General features: G+C 41.3%; 1 non-coding gene across 1 annotated transcript; it reads right to left on the bottom strand.

Moving 5' to 3' along the window:
* Nucleotides 1-15575: 15575 nt before the first annotated feature.
* On the bottom strand, nucleotides 15576-15637 carry LOC132533620 (small nucleolar RNA SNORD58). Its single transcript, XR_009545481.1, has one exon. It is a non-coding gene; the product is annotated as a small nucleolar RNA SNORD58 (small nucleolar RNA).
* Nucleotides 15638-18435: the final 2798 nt, after the last annotated feature.

Raw genomic sequence — 18435 nt, 5'->3', positions numbered from 1 at the left:
TAGGTCTTTAAGATATGTAATCAAGCTGTTTATTTGTGGTTTTTCTTGTTTCCTAATGTGTGCTTGTATAGCTATGAACTTCCCTCTCAGTACTGCCTTAGCTGTGTCCCAAATATTTTGATAGCTTGTGTCTTCATTTTCATTGAAGTATCGAGACATTTTGATTTCTTCCTTGATTTCCTCTTTGACCCCAAGGTTGTTAAAAAGTGTACTGTTGAGCTTCCACATTTTGGGACTATTACTCATCTTTTGTTGATTGTTAAGTGTTAGTTTAATTCCACTGTGGTCTGAGAAGATGCTTGGGATGATTTCAATGCTCTTGAATTGGCTGATGCTGTCTTTGTGGCCTAACATATGGTCTATCCTTGAGAATGACCCATGTGGATTTGAGTAAAATGTGTATTCCAGTTTCTTGGGATGAATGACTCTGAAAATGTCCAATAGTTCTAGTTCATCTATCTCCTCATTTAGCTCCCTTATGTCTCTATTGATTTTCTGCCTGGATGATCTGTCAAGTTGAGAGAGTGGGGTGTTGAAGTCCCTACTATGACTGTTCCACCAACAAGGGGACAGCTGAAGGGAGGAGAGGACTCCCCAGAGACTCACCAAGTGCAACCCTGAGTCTCCATTGCTACTGCTCTCAAAATCTGGAGCAGCGGCAGGGAGGGACACCGGGAGACAGAGATCTAACCAGGTAACTCAGGAGAAGATCTATACCTCAGTGGCATAGCTGTGGGCTATGAAAGTCTCTTTGAATAACCACTGGACTATCTCTGCCACACCCTGCCTTATCTGTTGGTCAGGAGTCAGTGATTAAGCTAAGAAGCTTACTTATAGTTAGAAGCCCTCGGGCTCTCATAGCCTACAGAGAAGAACAAAAATTAAAAAAGAGGCTTTTAAATCACTGAGCTCCAACTCAGTGATTAAAATATTATTAAAACAACTGTTAACTTCCACTACTGTTAATATATTACTGTAGCTCTTTCAGTAGAAGTTTGATGTATTTAGATGGCTTCTCATTGGGTGCATAGATGTTAATAATTGTTAAGTCCTCTTGATTGACTGATCCTCTGAGCATTAAATAGTATCCATTCCTATCTTTTTTAATCTTATCTATTTTAAAGTCAATCGTGTCAGATATGAGAATAGGTATTCCTGCCCTTTTTTTGTGGGCCATTGGCTTGTATGATAGTTTTCCATCCTTTCACTTTATGTCTGTGTTTGTCTTGTTTGTCTGTGTTTGTCTTGTTGAGTCAGGTGGGTTTCCTGTAGACAGCATATTGTTGGGTTGTATTTTCTGTACATCTTCCTACTCTGTGCCTTTTAATAGGTGAATTCAGGCCATTGACACTTATTCATATCAACGATTGAAGATATAACACCATCCTTGTAGAGTTTGAGTGTTCTGATATATGTCCTATTTATGATGGTCTGACTGTTTATAGAAGACCTTTCAGAACTTCTTTCAGGGCAAGCTTGGTGATAGTTGATTCCTTCAACTGTTGCTTGTCTGAGAAGGTTTTGATGCCTCCATCTAGTCTGAATGACAGTCTAGCAGGATATAGTATTCTTGGCTGAAAGCCTTTCTCATTGAGCACTCGATAGATATCTTGCCATTCTCTTCTGGCCTGTAGTGTTTGTATGGAGAAGTCTGCTGCTAATCTTATGGGTTTTCCTCTGTAGATGACTCTGTTTTTCTCTTGCAGCCTTGAGGATCCTTTCTTTATCCTATTCCTTTCCATTCTAAATATGATGTGTCTTGGTGTCTTTAGGTCTGGGTTAATTCTGTTTGGGACCCTCTGGGCTTCTTGAATCTTTATGTCTTTGATGTTGTCTAGATTAGAGAAGTTTTCAGCTATTATGACCTGAAGAATACTTTCTTCCTTCCCTCTCTTTCTTCCTCTGGTAAGCCAATAATGCATATATTGTTTCTTTTTAAGTCATCCCATAGGTCTCTGTTGTTGTTTTCAGCATCTCTTAACCTCTTTTTGAGATCTCTTACTTCTTTTTTAGTTGTCTCTAATTCATCCTTGATCTTGCTAATTCTGTCTTTAGCCACATTGATTCTATTCTCTCTGCCCTCTACTGTTTTCTGGAGTTCATCTATTTTGTTGCCCTGCTCTGATACTGTTTTAGCTTGTTCAGCTAGTTGTGTTCTTAGCTCAGCTATTTCAGCTTTCAGCTCTCTAATAACCTTGAGATAGTTAGAGTTTTCTTCCAGAGTCTCATTTGTTGTTCCTGTATTTCTGATTACAATTCTTTCAAACTCTTGACTCACTCCTGTTATTATTTCCTTAGCTAATGTTTGGATGTTGAACTCGTTATTTTGTGCTTCATCCTTTTGGGGGCTTTTAGCTGGACTGTTGTCCTGATTAGTTTCTCCAATATTTCTTCTTGTTGGTTTACCCATTTTATATATTATGTTATGAGTTCCCTCTCTCAGTACTTTTCAAATTACTGATCACTATTTCCTGGATTGACTTGTGTCTAAGTAAGGTAATCAAAGGGTTCACAGTAGTGGAAGTTAACAGTTGTTTTAATAATATTTTAATCACTGAGTTGGAGCTCAGTGATTTAAAAGCCTCTTTTTAAATTTTTGTTCTTCTCTGTAGGCTATCAGAGCCTGAGGGCTTCTAACTATAAGTAAGCTTCTTAGCTTAATCACTGACTCCTGACCAATAGATAAGGCAGGGCGTGGCAGAGATAGTCCAGTGGTTATTCAAAGAGACTTTCATAGCCCACAGCTATGCCACTGAGGTATAGATCTTCTCCTGAGTTACCTGGTTAGATCTCTGTCTCCTGGTGTCCCTCCCTGCCGCTGCTCCAGATTTTGAGAGCAGTAGCAATGGAGACTCAGGGTTGCACTTGGTGAGTCTCTGGGGAGTCCTCTCCTCCCTTCAGCTGTCCCCTTGTTGGTGGAACAGACTGGAGGTGGTGTCTCAACTGATAGACTGTCAGACTGTTACCAGCCACTTAGTCTCTCTCTAGGCTCCTCTCTGTCACCAGCCACATGTGTTTGCCCTCACCAGTGATTTGGTGGGTTCCTGTAGTTGTTCTAGTTCTGTCTTGTTTCGGTCCCAGGTGGTCTCCTTTGGTATTCCTAGTTGATCCGGGAGAGGAGAGGAGAGGAGAGGAGAGAAACAGATCTCACCCCAACCACTCTTAAGGAAAAATGCTAGTATAACTATTTGATTGGATACCACAATTATTTGAAAAGATTGTTAAAGTAAAGTACTTCTTTCCTCAAGTTTTCTTCATAAACTTCAAATAGCAATTCTATAGTAGAATGATGATGACTCCCAGCAAGATGTCTACATATCTGTAGCCTGAGAGCTGCTACAGTGAATAAAGTGTCAGATTTGCAAGCTTGAAGTCTTTCTTGAGTTTGATCCCTGGCATCACATATGTCACTGTTGCTCTGTTTCTCTCTCTCTCATATGTAAATACTAATACTAGTACTAATACTGCTAATTTCAATGGAGGGTGGTAAAGGCAGCAGCCCGCCCAGGACCTTGAGGGCCCGCCAGGGACCTGTTCCTTCTTAATATTTTTTTACCCATAAGACACTGGTCAGCTCTGACTTATAGTGCTATGGAAGGATTGGACCCGGGACTCCTTAGGGCCCACCCAAGACTGCAAGCTCCCTCCTGGGCCCACCAGGGCACTCTTCCTTTATTATTATTATTTTTGTCCCCACTAAGACACTGGTCAGCTCTGACTTTACTAGTGTGGAAGGCTTGGACCCAGGACTTCTGAGGGCCAGCCAGTGGCCATGAGGGTCCACCCAGAACTGTGAGCTCCTTCCTGGGGCCACTGGGGCACAGTTCTTTGATTATTATTTTTGCTGCGAGTAGGTACTTTTCAGCTCTGATTTATAGGAGTGTGGAGGGATTGGACCTGGGACACCAGAGGGCCCACCTGGGTACTGTTCCTTTATTATTATTTTTGTCCCGACTAGGTACTGTTCAGCTCTGACTTATAGTGGTCTGGAGGGATTGGACCCAGGACTCCCGAGTGCTCCCAGGACTGCTAGCCCCCCAGTTCTCTTCCTTTATTACTAATTTCTGTCCTGAGTAGGACACTGGTCAGCTCTGACTTATAGTGGTGTGGAGGGATTGGACCCGAGACTCCTGAGGGCCTGCCAATGACCACTAGGGCCCACCCGGGACCGTGAGCTCCCTCCTGGGCCCGCCTGGGGCGCAGTTCCTTTATTATTATTTTTTGTCCCAACTAGGTACTTTTCAGCTCTGATTTATAGTGGTTATGCAAAGTGCAAGGATTGGTATAAGGATCCCAGTTGGAGTCTCTGGCTCCCCACCTGCAGGGGTGTCGCTTCACAAGCAGTGAAGCAGGTCTGCAGGTGTCTATCTTTCTCTCCCTCCCTCTCTGTCTTCCTCTCCTCTCTCCATTTCTCTCTGTCCTATCCAAAAATAATGACAGCACCACCAATAATAATAACCGCAACAACAATAAAACAACAAGGGCAACAAAAGGGGAGGAAAAAAAACAAAAATAAGTAAATAAATAGATAACTGTGATTGACCAAGATCATACAAACATAGGAGTAGAACTGAGAGGGGAGGGAAAGAGAGAAAGAGGAAGACCACAATAACAAAGCTTCTTTTAATGCAGTGGGGCCTGGGCTGAAATTTGGTAACACACATGGCAAAGCAGTGCACTGTCTAAGTGAGCTATTTTTACTGACCCTAAACAAAACCTTTTCATAGTCATCAATGAAAACATTTTCATGGATAGAACTGGATTTAGATTTAGATCCCTAAGTCTAGACTTACATCAAGTCTGGCACATTTCCCCATATTTCGGGTGTCCAAAGAGAGAATATGTTATCCGTAACTTCCTCTGTAATACTTTGACTTCAAGTCCTGCCCTGAAATGAAGGGGCTGCAGGTTTTCTCATTTAAGTTTATAATTTTAGACTCCTCCCACCCCTTGTAAATATAGGCTCTTCTTTCTCCTTTTTGCCTCTCTACTTCTGTCCCAGGTAATTTGACTCAGCATGGTATACTATCACCAGAACTGAAACTATTCAATTAAACCCTCTAGAATTGAAGTTCCTATCTTTTTCCAGTCATGAGTAAGGTGGCTCTCACTGGGTTGAAAATAGGGCCTGGTACAGCTCCAAGCATTGAAGAAGTGCTCATTTTACATTTCTTAAATAAATTGTCTAGAGGGTCTGGTGTGCATGAAAAAAAAAATCTAAAAGCCTGAATATCCAAATAATAAAGGTGGTTGCTTAAGATGATGTAATTGTGATTACTCTATGTGTTTGTTTTATGCATCTACAGATTAAGGACTAGCCAGTAATTTGAAGGAAGCCAGGAAGTAGCCATAGATAGCATTTCTCCTGGCTGGGGGCATGGATCCACCGGCTAATGTCTATTTCCAGTGGAGAAGCAATAACAGAAACCAGAACTCCTACCTTATGCACCCCAAATAGAACTCTCGTCCATACTCCCAGAGGGAGGAAATGTTAAGGGAAGATGACCAGAGGACTCTGAACCTCAATTCCACAGGAACCCAGAACATTTGTCACCATGAACCTTTGTTTTTATACCATCACTGAGAGGGAAGAGAATCTGGAAAACACCAGAGGAAATTAAGCACTGTTTCTCTCTCTTATCTGAGATGAAAGAGGAAAAAGGAAGGAGTAGTAATAGGTGTAGGTGTAACTATAAAAGTGAATAAAAATAGACCACCCCCCAAAAAGTGTATATATATATTTCCCATATTTCCCATAGCTAAAGGCCTTGGGAGAACTATGGCAATTTCTGCTGGAGGGGGATGGGGAAACAGAACTCTGGTGGTGGAAATGGTGTGGAATTATACCCCTATTATCTTATGATTTTGTAAGTCACTAATAAAAAAGTTAAAAAGCAGTGGTCGGGGAGGTGGTGCAGTGGATAAAGCATTGCACTCTCAAGCATGAGGTCCTGAGTTCAATCCTTGGCAGCACATGTACCAAAGTGGTGTCTGTTTTTTTCTCTCCCCTGCTCTATCTTTCTTTATGAATAAATAAATAAGATCTTATAAATAAATAAATAAGTAAATAGAAGAAAAAAAAGTCAAAAAGATAATGTCTCTCCAGCCTCCCCTGACTGGCCAGACTTTGCAGGCACACACACAAAGGAGACAGAACAGAACATCGGGAGTCGGGTGGTAGCACAAGCCACTTAAGCGCACATGGCACAAAGCACAAGGACCAGAGTAAGGATTCCAGTTGGAGCCCCTGGCTCCCCACCTGCAGGGGAGTCGCTTCACAGGCGGTAAAGCAGGTCTGCAGGTGTCTGTCTTTCTCTCCCCCGTGTTTCCCTCCTCTCTCCATTTCTCTCTGTCCTATCCAACAATAATGACAACAATAATAACTACAACAATAAAATAACAAAGGCAACAAAAGGGAAAATAAATAAATAAATATTTTTTAAAAAAGAACAGAAAATCACCTCAAATCGGAAATTTGTTTTCCAAATATACATGTAGATATTAGCAAAGGGTAAAAGTGGTACTAAGCCTGGGCTTTATAGCACAAGCTCTAACCAGTCATGTCATATGGGGTTTGAGACCAAGTATCTATCTCCCTCATAGTGTCTGGTTTATCATGCTGTGTTCCACAAAGAATTGGAGAGGTTGTGATCGGCAAAGCATACTTTATTTAGAGAAATGAAAGCACAGATGCTTGTGGGTTATTCCGACAGAATGGTGAATAGTTGACAAAGCTGAGCTCTTTTATGCTGACCTATCTACCTAGAATGAACGTCTCACTGCTCTGTTTAAGTGACCTGACTCTCCTATTGGCCCTGTCTTCCAGGTGAGACTTTCTAAGGCCTCACCTTTTTCTTCCTTTCTAAGCCACACCTACATCTTTTACTACTTCTGCAAATGTCCTTCCTTTTGTCTTCCCTGAGAGTGACAGAGCCACAAATGATCAGAGTGACAACAGTTCCTACTCAGGCAATACTGTAATATCAAGAACAACAACAAAAATTTAATTTAAATTTTAAAAATAAAATAAAAAATACTGTAATATCCATGTCTAACCCTAATTTTGCCCCTAGCAATGAGCTGACCACTAAGCCATGCAGATGTAAATCTAAGGATGTCAGTGAACACACAATTACTAGGCCACACACTTCTTCATAAAGAGGTTCATTCTGTAAGCAGCCTAGGTGTCCAACAACATGTGAGTGGCTGGGTAAGTTGTGGTCTATATACATAATGGAATACTACTCAGCTATTAAAAATGGTGAATTCACCTTCTTTACCCCTATCTTGGATGGAGCTCAGAGAAATCATGTTAAGGGAGACAAGTTAGAAACACAAGGATGAATATGAGATGATCTCACTCATAGATAGAAGTTGAAAAACAAGATCAGAAGGGAAAACACTAAGCAGAACTTGGACTGGAATTGTTGTATTACACCAGAGTAAAAGACTCTGGGGTGGCGGTGGGGGGATCAGGTCCTGAAACATGATGGCGGAGAAGGACCTAGAGAGGGGTTGAATTGTTATATGGAAAACTGGAAAATATTATGCATGTACAAACTATTATATTTTACCATTGAATGTAAACCGTTAATCCCATAAGATATTAAGAGAGAGAGAGAGGTTTGTTTGTTTATTTATACCAGAACATTGCTCAGCTCTGGTTTATGATGGTGGTAGGGATTGAACCTAGGAGCTAACAGCCTCAGGTATGAAAATGTTTTGCATTATGCTGTCTCCTCAGCCCCAAAGAGATGTTCACTTGCAGCGCAACCCACCCCCGCCCCAATTCCTGAGCTAACAGGAAGCAACAGAACTTGCCAGAGTTGTTTGTGACTTCAGTCATCACTATCATTGTTTTTCAAAGGCAAAGTTAAAGAGGACACACCACTTACCAATAAAGAAATGCAAATTAAAACTACACTGAGAGGTGCCAGGTGGTAGTGCACCTGGTTAAACTCACGCAATCAGCGGGCAATCAGACTTGCACCCTGTTCTTTACCTGAAAGGGGAAAGCTGCATGAGTAGTGAAGCAGGGCTGCAGGTGTTTCTTTCTGTCTCTTTCCCTCTCTCTCTATTTCCTCCTCTCCTCTCAATTTCTCTCTGTCTTTATCCAGTAGTAAATAAACAAATACAAGATTAAAGAAGAAAACTACACTGAAATTCCACCTCACACCTGTGAGAATGGCCTACATCAACAAGACAGTAAATGAAAGGTGTTGGCCCTCTCCAAATGATCAGAAGACTCTTTTCATGAGAAAATAGCTCCAACCAGATGGCCAGCTAAGAGATCACACTTTTATGCAGACCATGTCCCAGACTGATGCTCTGGTTCTCTCCCATTTATAAATAAATCATTTTCTAAAATTACTATACTTAGGGAAACCTATAAGGATGACCAGAGAAATGCTTAGAGAGAGAGAGACTTGGAGGTGGCAAGAAACTGGTCAGGAGACTCCTCAGAGGATAGGCCTAGAAAAGGAGACATATTAGGGGCCAGGCAGTGGCGCATCTGGTTAAGGGCTCACATTACAGTGTGCAAGGACCCAGGTTCAAGCCCCTGGTCCCCACCTGTAGGGGGAAAGCTTCATGAGTGGTGAAGTAGGGCTGCAGGTGTCTCTCTGCTTCTTTCCCTCTCTATCTCCCCTCCCTTCTCAATTTCTCTCTGTCTCTGTCCAATAATAAATAAATAAATAGTATACATAACAAAAAAATTAAAAAGAAAAGAAGACATATTGGCAAGAGATGTGGGGAAGGCAATAGAGAGGATTTAGGCGACTTTAATGAGGACACTCCACTTATCACTAGAGAAATTCAAATTAAAACTACATTGATATTCCACCTCAGATTTCTGAGAATGGCTTACATCAACAAGACAGTAAATGACAGACAGTAAATGACAGGTGTTGCCTCTCTCCAAAGCCCTACCCCACTAGGGAAAAATAGGAACAGGCTGGGGGCATGGATAGACCTGCCAACACCTATGTTCAGCAGAGAAGCAATTACAGAAGCCAGACCTTCCACCTGCTGCACCCCATAAAGAATTTTGGTTCATACTCCCAGAGGGATAAAGAATAGGGAAGCTCCAGTGGAGAGGGTGGGACATGGAACTCTGGTGGTGGGAGCTCTATGGAATTATACCCTGTTACCTTACAATCTTGTTAATCATTATTAAATCACTAATAATTTTTAAATATTTATTTATTTATTAATGAGAGAGGATAGAGAGAAAGAGCCAGACATTACTCAGGTACATGTGCTGCCAGGGATCGAACTCGGGACCTCATGCTTAAGAGACCAACACTTTCTCCACTGTGCCACCTCCCAGACCACTACTAATAATTTTTTAAAAAGAAAATAAACAGGGAGTCAGGCGGTAGCGCAATGGGTTAAGCACAGGTGGCGCTAAGTGCAAGGACTGGCACAAGGATCCCAGTTCAAGCTCCTGGCTCCCCACCTGCAGGGGAGTCACTTCACAGGTGGTGAAGCAGGTCTGCAGGTGTCTGTCTTACTCTCCCCATCTCTGTCTTCCCTTCCTCTCTCCATTTCTCTCCGTCCTATTCAACAACAACATTAATAATAACTACAACAATAAAAACAAGGGCAACAGAAGGAAATAAATAAAGAAAAAAGAAAATAAATAAATTGGCTATTAACATACCTTTTAGAAAAAGAAAATAAATAAAAATAAATGACATGTGTTGGTAAAGTTGTGAGGGAAAAGGGACTCTTTTATACAGTTGGTGGGAATGCAAAGTGGTGCAGCCCCCTGTGGAAAACAGTATGGAGAAAACTTAAACAAATAACAATGGAATTACCTTATGATCCAACAATATCACTCTTAAGTGTTTATCCAAAGGACATATGAATATTAATTCAAAGGGATATATGTACCCCCTGTGTTCATGGCTGCATGATTCATAATAGCCAGAGAGTGGAAGCAGCCTAAATGCCCACCAACAGGCTACTGGGTTATGGAATCCCCACCTGCAGGGGATGGATACCCTTCACAAGTGGTAAAGCAGGTCTGCAGGTGTCTCTTTGTTTCTCTTCTTCTCTATTTCCTCCTCCCCTCTTGATATCTGTCTCTATCAAATAAATATAATATATATATTTTTTATTTCTTTATTGGGGAATTAATGTTTTACATTCAACAGTAAATACAATAGTTTGTAAATGCATAACATTTCCCAGTTTCCCATATAACAATACAATTTTTTTTTAATTTTAAAAAATATAAAGGAGTTAGGGGATATATAGTGTATGGAATACTACTCTGAAACCAAAAAGGATGATATTGTGTCCTTTGGGACAAAATAGATGGAACTGGAGGTGATTATGTTTAGAAAAACAAGTAAAGAAATGAAAGAAATCTCATTTGTGGAATCTAGAGCATTAATACACATGAACTTGCAAACAGACACATAAGAAAGCAAACTGTTTCTAAGACTTGTGAGGACTATGGAGGTAATCTTTGGTAGGTTGGAGGGTGGGGGCACAGATCTTTGGTGGTGGGTATGGTGTGGAACTATACATCGTAACCTTAAAATATTTTAACCCATTATTAGTCACAAATAAGATATGGAATAAATAAATAAATACATTTAAACAAATTGTCTCTAAATTGTGTGACAACTATAATGGTTATCCTCAAGAGAGTGAGGGCACAGAACTTCCGTGGTGGGTGCAATGTGGAACTGTATCCTATAATCTTAAAATCCTGTAAACCACTATTATTCACAAATAAAAACTGACATAGAAAATTAATTAATTAATTGCACAGTTCCACCCTCACACCCAAGGGGGCGCCAAAGGAGAAGGTAGGTTCTGATTCACAGACTTTCCCAGCCTCTGCCAGCAGATCACACCATCGTGGGCTCATTCCTGACCTTCAGACATCAGGCCTCTCAATTTCCTTTTATTTTCTTTCTTGGGAGGGAGAGAGGATGTGCCTGAAGGTGGCTTCCTTTAAAGTCTGCAAATGTGGCAGGAAGAGCCCACTGAGGGCCTGTGAGGTTCTCCAGGGGAGAGGCAGGGGACACAGCCAAAAGAAATTGCACTGAGAAAAGCTCTTTTCACAATGACACATGCAATTTTCTTCCCCTTCCTCTGTGACTCAGGTTCACATTCCACCCAGACCTTTGCCTGTGTTTTCTGTCCTCTGCTGGGACTGCCAGGCAGTAGGCTGTGCCCACTGTGTTCGCCCACTCCTGCCCCCAGCCTGAACCCCCAGCCTGCTAAAAACACTAGTTGAAAGCATGAATTCCTCCACCACAAATACCTCCACTGCAGAAATCTTTGCTTAACTTGGAGGCCCCCACAGTCCAGACTATGTCTAACCTGGTTCAGGTCACAGTCAAGGAAGCAGAATTCTAGTCCACACCACATATTTGGACAGTCCCATTGAGCTTCCTTATTAAAAAAAAAAAGTGACCTGTTACATTTGATTTCCCCAAGGAGCTCAAAACATCAGGCGAGGCAAAAACAGTGTCCTTCAGATCTAGGTATTTTCCCACAGACACTTTTTTTTTTTTTAATGCAGTTCCCAGGATGTCTTCATAAGGACTTTTCCCCAAGCTAGGATAAGAATTACAGGCTCAAGATTCACTGTGTGTGAGGATTTATAAGAAGGGATCTGTGAGAGCTTTCTCAATATTCAAGCTCACCGTGATCCAGAGCACTGTGAAAGTAACAGGGAGATGAGAGGTGGGGCGTCGGAAACAAAAATTTATGAAATTGAAGCAACAAAAAGTTTTTAAAGTTTGAGTTAAGGGATATTCTGGTTTCTCTTCAGAGCGCAGAAATCTTTTACCTTTTACTAAAGTTCATGAGTGACATTCCCAAGAGATGATAGCACTGTCGAGTTCTCAGACTAGACTAATGCACTAATGAGAGTTGTGTCTTGAAAACATACAGTCCCAGGATCAGATGACAGGATGAATTACGTCAATCACACGTAATTCTAAGGGCAAGATGCTCCTCAAAGGGTTTCATTGTTCAGGGAAACCATTTTATCCCTCTCCAAACTTCATAACATAGAAGATCCTACTTCTCCAAAATTGTAAGAAACCTGTGTATTCCACAGTTCTCCTTCCCCACCCTGCTCCAAGAAGGGGTGACTCAGCTAACTGAGGCTGCCTCCCCCCAACTCCTCATGGGTCTGTCCTAGCCACCAGACAAGTGCATCCCAACCTGTAATCCACCCACATGTTCACCTCCCCCACTACTAGAAGGCCCAGGAGGCAAGTCTGTGTGTCAGTCTTGACCACAGGGCCCCTCCACTTTGGCTTTACCTCACATCAAAGCCGTCACTTCTCACTCTTTCTTCTTTCCTTCCTTCCTTCCTTCTTCCTTCCTTCCTTCCTTCCTTCCTTTCTTTCATTTTTGTATTATCTTCATTTGTTGGCTAGAGACAGAAATCGAGAGGAAGGGGGATGACAGAGGAGAGAGAAAGACAGAGAGACACCTGCAGCACTGCTTCACCACTTGCAAAGTTTTCCCCTTGCAGGTGGGGACCAGGGGCTCAAACCCAGGTCCTTGCACATTGTAACATGTGTGCCCAACTAGGTGTGCCACCACCTGGCCCCCATCACTTCTATTTCTTTTTCTCTGTTTTTAACTTCTTTCTTTCCTTTTTAGGATTTATTTATTTACATGTTATTTATTTATTTATTTGATACAGAGAGCTTATAGGAGAGGTAAGAGAAAGAGAGAGAGGAGAAGAGAGAGGGAGTTGGGGCCAGGTGGTGGCGCACCTGGTTGAGCGCACATGTTACAATGTGCAAGGACCCAGGTTCGAGCCCCTCATCCCCACCTGCAGGGGGAAAGCTTTGCAAGTGGTGAAGCGGGGTTGCAGATGTCTCTCCTTCTCTCTCCCTCTCTATTTCCCCCTTCTCAATTTTCTTTTCTTTTCTTTCCTTTTCAATTTCTGACTGTCTCCATCCAATAAATAAACATAAAAAAATTAAGAGAAAGAGAGAGATCTGCAACACATCTTCACCATTAGTGAAACTTTCACCTCCTGGCTGAGCCCTGGGAGCATGAACCCAGTCCTTGTGCATTGTAATGTGTATGCTCTACTAACTCACCCATCGCCCAAACCTATTTCTCTTCCTTTCTTCCTCTCTCATTCTTTATTTATTTTTCTTTCTCCTTTATATGATTTAATAGTGATTCACAGGGCCAAGTGGCACTGCATGTACTATCATGCACAGGGGCCAGTGTTAGAGCCCCCAATCACAACCAGAAGGGGGAAAGCAGCACAAATGATGAAGAAGTGCTGTAGATCTCTCTCCGCCTCTCTCTTCCTTTCAATTTCTCTCTGTTCTATCAAGTAAAATAAATAAAGTTTTTTTAAAAAAAATTTAAAAATACTGATTCACAAGATTATAAGATAATAGGAGGCATAGTTTGGCACCACTCCCACCACCAAAGTTCTGTGTCTCTATCCCCACAGTTACCACTGTAGTTCTCCCGAGGTCTTAGATATGGGTTGACTTTATTTATTTATTTATTGTATTCCTTTTTATTGCCCTTGTTGTTTTATTGTTGTAGTTATTCTTGTTGTTGTCGTTGTTAGGACAGAGAGAAATGGAGAGAGGAGGGGAAGACAGAGAGGGGGAGAGAAAGAGAGACACCTGCAGACCTGCTTCACCGTCTGTGAAGCAACTCCCCTGCAGGTGGGGAGCCAAGGCTTGAACCGGGATCCTTATGCGGGCGCTTGTACTTTGCGCCATGAGTGCTTAACCCGCTGTGCCACCACCCAACTCCCGACTTTTTTTTTTTCCAAGTTCATCTGTTTCAATTCTCTATATTTCACATAGGAATAAAATCATCAGGTACTTGTGTTTCATCTCCTTCTTTATATAGCTAAGCATAAGTACCTCGGGTTCTATTCATTTTGTCCCAAAGAACACACCATCATCTATTTAAATTGCTGAGTAGTACTCCATGGTATAGATGTCCCATAATTTCTTTATCCAGTCATCTGTTGGTGGAAATTTAGGTTGGTTCCATATTTTGACTATTGTAAGTAATGTTGCTTGTTGGGTATATGTCATATATTTTGCCCATAAAGAAAAAGGAAGATTGGGGGACCTGGTGGAGGTGCACCTGGTTGAGCGTGCATATTATAATGCATGTGGATCGGGGTTCGAGTCCCCAGTCCCCACCTGCAGGGGGAAAGCTTTGCAAGTGGTGAAGCAGGGCTGCAGGTGTCTCTCTGTCTCTCCCTTTCTATCTCCCCTTTCCCTCTCAATTTCTCACTGTCTGTATCCAATAAATAAATAAAAATAATTTAAAATTAAAAAAAAAAGAAAGAGGAAGATTGGATTGGATCGTGATTAGCAGATGCCATTAGCGTACGGCAACCATCATTAGCATACTACATAGCCTAGGGACTTGTTAGAACTGAAGAAAATTTTTTATTAATATTTATTTATTTATCCCCTTTTGTTGCCCTTGTTGTTTTATTGTTGTAGTTATTATTGTTGTTGTTACTGATGTCGTCATTGTTGGATAGGACAGAAAGAAACTGAGAGAGGAGGGGAAGACAGAGAGGAGGAAAGAAAGACACCTGCAGACCTGCTTCACCGCCTGTGAAGTGATTCCCCTGCAGGGGCTCGAACCAAGATTCTTATGCCAGTCCTTACGCTTTGCGCCTTCTGCGTTTAACTCGCTGCGCTACGGCCCGACTCTCAGAACTGAAGAAATTTAAGGAAGGGTCTGTTGGAAATAGTCCCTCTAGCTGCTCTTGGTTCCTGGCCTCTTGATATGCTGACTTGCTCCTAGTTCACTCTTGTCTTCTCATCTTCTCCAAGAACCCAAGCAAGCATCATGGAAGCTGAAGCCTATAGAATGAAAAGAATGGACTTATTGGTGAAAGTAACTCATGTTGTGACTTAAAAAAACAAACAAACATGTTAATGGATGATTTTCTCTCTTTCTTTCTTTCTTTCTTTCTTTCTTTCTTTCATTCTTTCTTCCTTCCTTCCTTTATCAGAATATGGCTCAGCTCTGGCATATGGTGGTGTGAGAGGGAATTGAACCTGGAACTTGAGCCTCAGGCATGGAGAATCTTTTTTTTTTGCATAACCATTATGCTATCTCTCCTGCTCAGTGGATCACTTTTAAAACACCCATTTCTCAAGATTTAAAAATTTGAACATATCAACAGTTAAAAACACTGGACTCTTGAGAGATGGGAGAAAACTCTAATTTACAGTTAGCTGGCTTGAACTGAGGGATGTAATGAACTTCAGCCTTCTCTACTCAAGTATTTTAATACCAGCAGCTTGTCACTGGTTCCAAAGCCTGACTTGCACACTACACTATGTTCAACTCGTTCTTTGGTCTACACAGTTCCCCAAAACACTATACATTGGTAACCAGAAAATGTTTGAAAGGTGGCGGCTCAGAATTATTTTTTTAAGATTTATTTATTTATTTATTTATGAGAAAGACAGGAGAGAGAGAAAGAACCGGACATCACTCTGGTACATGTGCTGCTGCTGGGGATTGAACTCAGAACCTCATGCTTGAGAGTCCAATACTTTATCCGCTGCGCCACCTCCCAGACCACGAACTGGTTTGTTTTCATGATATATCCAAAGGTATCCTAAGAGAAGCATCACTGCAGTCATGTGACCTTTAAGAGTGTCACTTTTGGGAGCTGGGCAGTAGCGCAGCGGGTTAAGCGCAAGTGGCGCAAAGCGGAAGGACCGGCCTAAGGATCCAGGTTCCAGCCCCTGGCTCCCCACCTGCAGGGGAGTTGCTTCACAAGCGGTGAAGCAGATCTGCAGGTGTCTATCTTTCTCTCCCCCTCTCTGTCTTCCCTTCCTCTCTCCATTTCTCTCTGTCCTATCCAACAACGATGACATCAATAAGAACAACAACAACAATAATAACAAAAAAAAAAAAAAAAAGGGCAACAAAAAGGGAATAAATAAATTTTAAAAAGAGTGTCACTTTTATTTCCATGTGTCTGATCACATGCCCATGTTTCCAAAGGTTCTGCAGCCAGAGAGGATAAGAGCCCTGTGCTATTGGTCTCTTCGAACCCCTGGTGGATGCTGCATATTCTTGGGCTAAGCATTCAAGGACTTCATCAGCCTTGAGTGTTGGCAGGCAGAAGCTGAAATTGAAGTTGTGGAAGATAGAACTTTGGAAGGGCAACTACAAGAATTAACTTTTTTTTTTTAAACTTACCATAGGTCAGCTCTGATTTATGATAGTGCTGGGGATTGAACTTGAATCATTGGTGCCTCAGGTATTAAAACCTTTTTTGCATACCCATTATGCTATCTCCCCACTCCTACAAAGAGAAACTTCAGCATCACCAGGCTTTTGGCATGTCCCCATATATAGCAAGGGCCAACTGTGCACCTATCCTACTCCAAACCTAATGAAACCAGATCTCCAGGTGTGGCACGGAAATCAGTTTTATGTAGATTGATTGATTGACTGATTTAATGAAAGGGAGCCCAGCATAGGCAGCATCCAGGATTGTATCAGGGATCCCACACTCTAAATTAAAGTACCACTAGCAATTTATAATTAATTAAATTTTTTTCATATAATAAACAAGACAGTTTAGAAAAAAAAAACTCTAAGTCAACATTCCCTAATGAAATGTTGGGAACTTCAATACTGCCAGAACAAACCTAACCTCAGACATGTCTAGATTCATTATTATTTTAACCATCGTGAGTAGCGACATTTTAGTAAGGCCTGATTAATAGTGACTGTAGAGTCAATGATATCTATGGTAGGTGATTGTTGAAAGCTGAAAATGAAAGAGAACAAAAGGCTCATATTCATATATCTGCCATCTTAAAGAGAAAGAAAATTTCCCCTTTATATCTTGTAACATATTCAACTTGAGGTACAATAAATGCAAACGTTATGGCAATGTGAATTCTTTTTTTCCTGTCATCACTGGGGCATCATTATTTCAGGTTATTTTCTCAGATAGATACCAAGTGAGAACAACACCTCCGCATCAAAGCTTTCCCCAAAGCAGAGGAGAGTGGGCTTGAACCTGCATCACATACCTGGTAAAGCAGGCACCCTCCTACATAAGCTCTTTTGCTGGGCATAAAGGAACATAGTTTTATGTTAAACCTAGTGGGGTTTGTATTGTTACGTGGAAATGTTATACATGTATAAACTATTGTATTTTACTGTCAACTGTAAACTCCAATAAAGAAATATAAAAAACATAGTTTTGAAAAACTGTGTCTAAATTACATCAATAATTTTGCTCAAAGATTTAAATTGCACATGTTTTTTAAATGAATATTTTATTTATTTATTTATTTATTTATTTATTTATTTATGAGAAAGATAGGCGAGAGAGAGAAAGAACCAGACATCACTCTGGTACATGTGCTGCCGGGGATTGAACTCAGGACCTCATGCTTGAGAGTCTAGTGCTTTGCATGAGAGTCTAGTGCCTTAGCCACTGCATCACCTCTCAGACCACAATTGCACACATTTTGTATGTGTAAACCTGAATAAACAATGTACAAAGTCTTATTAACTTGTACTTATCAAGAGGGAGAAAAAGAAAGAGAGATAGAGATATCACTCCTCAGCTCTGGCTTATGATGGCGCTGGGGGACTGAATTTGGGACCTTGGAGCCTCAAGCATGAAAGTCTTTTGCATAATCATTATGATACCCTCCAGGCCAGCAATTTATGTTTTAACAAGTCCTGCAAGGGATTCCCATGTACATGTTACAATGCACAAGAACCAGATTCGAGCCTCTACACTGAAGTTTGAGGATCACTGTTTTAACTACCACTGCCTTTCCTTTTGCCCAATTCCTTGGTGCTTCCTTCCCAAAACTGTTTCCCTGTGTAAGTAATTCTTTGGTTATTTTTTCCTCAAACTTCTCATTTTGAACGTATCATCATTTCCCACGGACCCTAACATCGTATACTAGAAGCTTCTTGAAGCTTCAAAAATAAGACAAGCGACTGCTTGGCATTCTGCCTACGTCAAAAACAGGCCTGCTGCCCAAGGGACAGGAAGAAACCCACCAATGAGGCAGCCCAAGGAGGAGATATTCCCCAAGTGCTTTAAAGAACTACTCCATGTGTGTCTGCTTCAGAAAAAGCCTTCCTTTGGTAAAAATAAACAAATAAATAAATACAATAACATCCTTGAGAGACAGATGACTAAAATTTGAGGTTTTGTGTGGGTTTGAGCCTTAATGTTGGTTTCAGCTAACTAACCAAACCAGAAGAGGGGAACTGCTAAAATTAGTTGCTGCTTATAAAGGGAAGCTGCTGGTATTTCTTCCCTCTGGCTAAGGCCAGTGCTATAGCAGGTTAAACCTGTGATTTATTTTTGTTTATTTTACTTTATTTATTTATTTGTTGCTTCCCAGATTATCGCTTGGGCTCTCATGCACTATGAATGGCTCCTTTAGC

Source organism: Erinaceus europaeus, chromosome 16, assembly GCF_950295315.1.
Source record: "Erinaceus europaeus chromosome 16, mEriEur2.1, whole genome shotgun sequence".
Taxonomy (NCBI): domain Eukaryota; kingdom Metazoa; phylum Chordata; class Mammalia; order Eulipotyphla; family Erinaceidae; genus Erinaceus; species Erinaceus europaeus.
The sequence above is the reverse complement of the archived record's forward strand: the minus strand, read 5'-3'. Positions and strand labels throughout refer to the sequence as shown.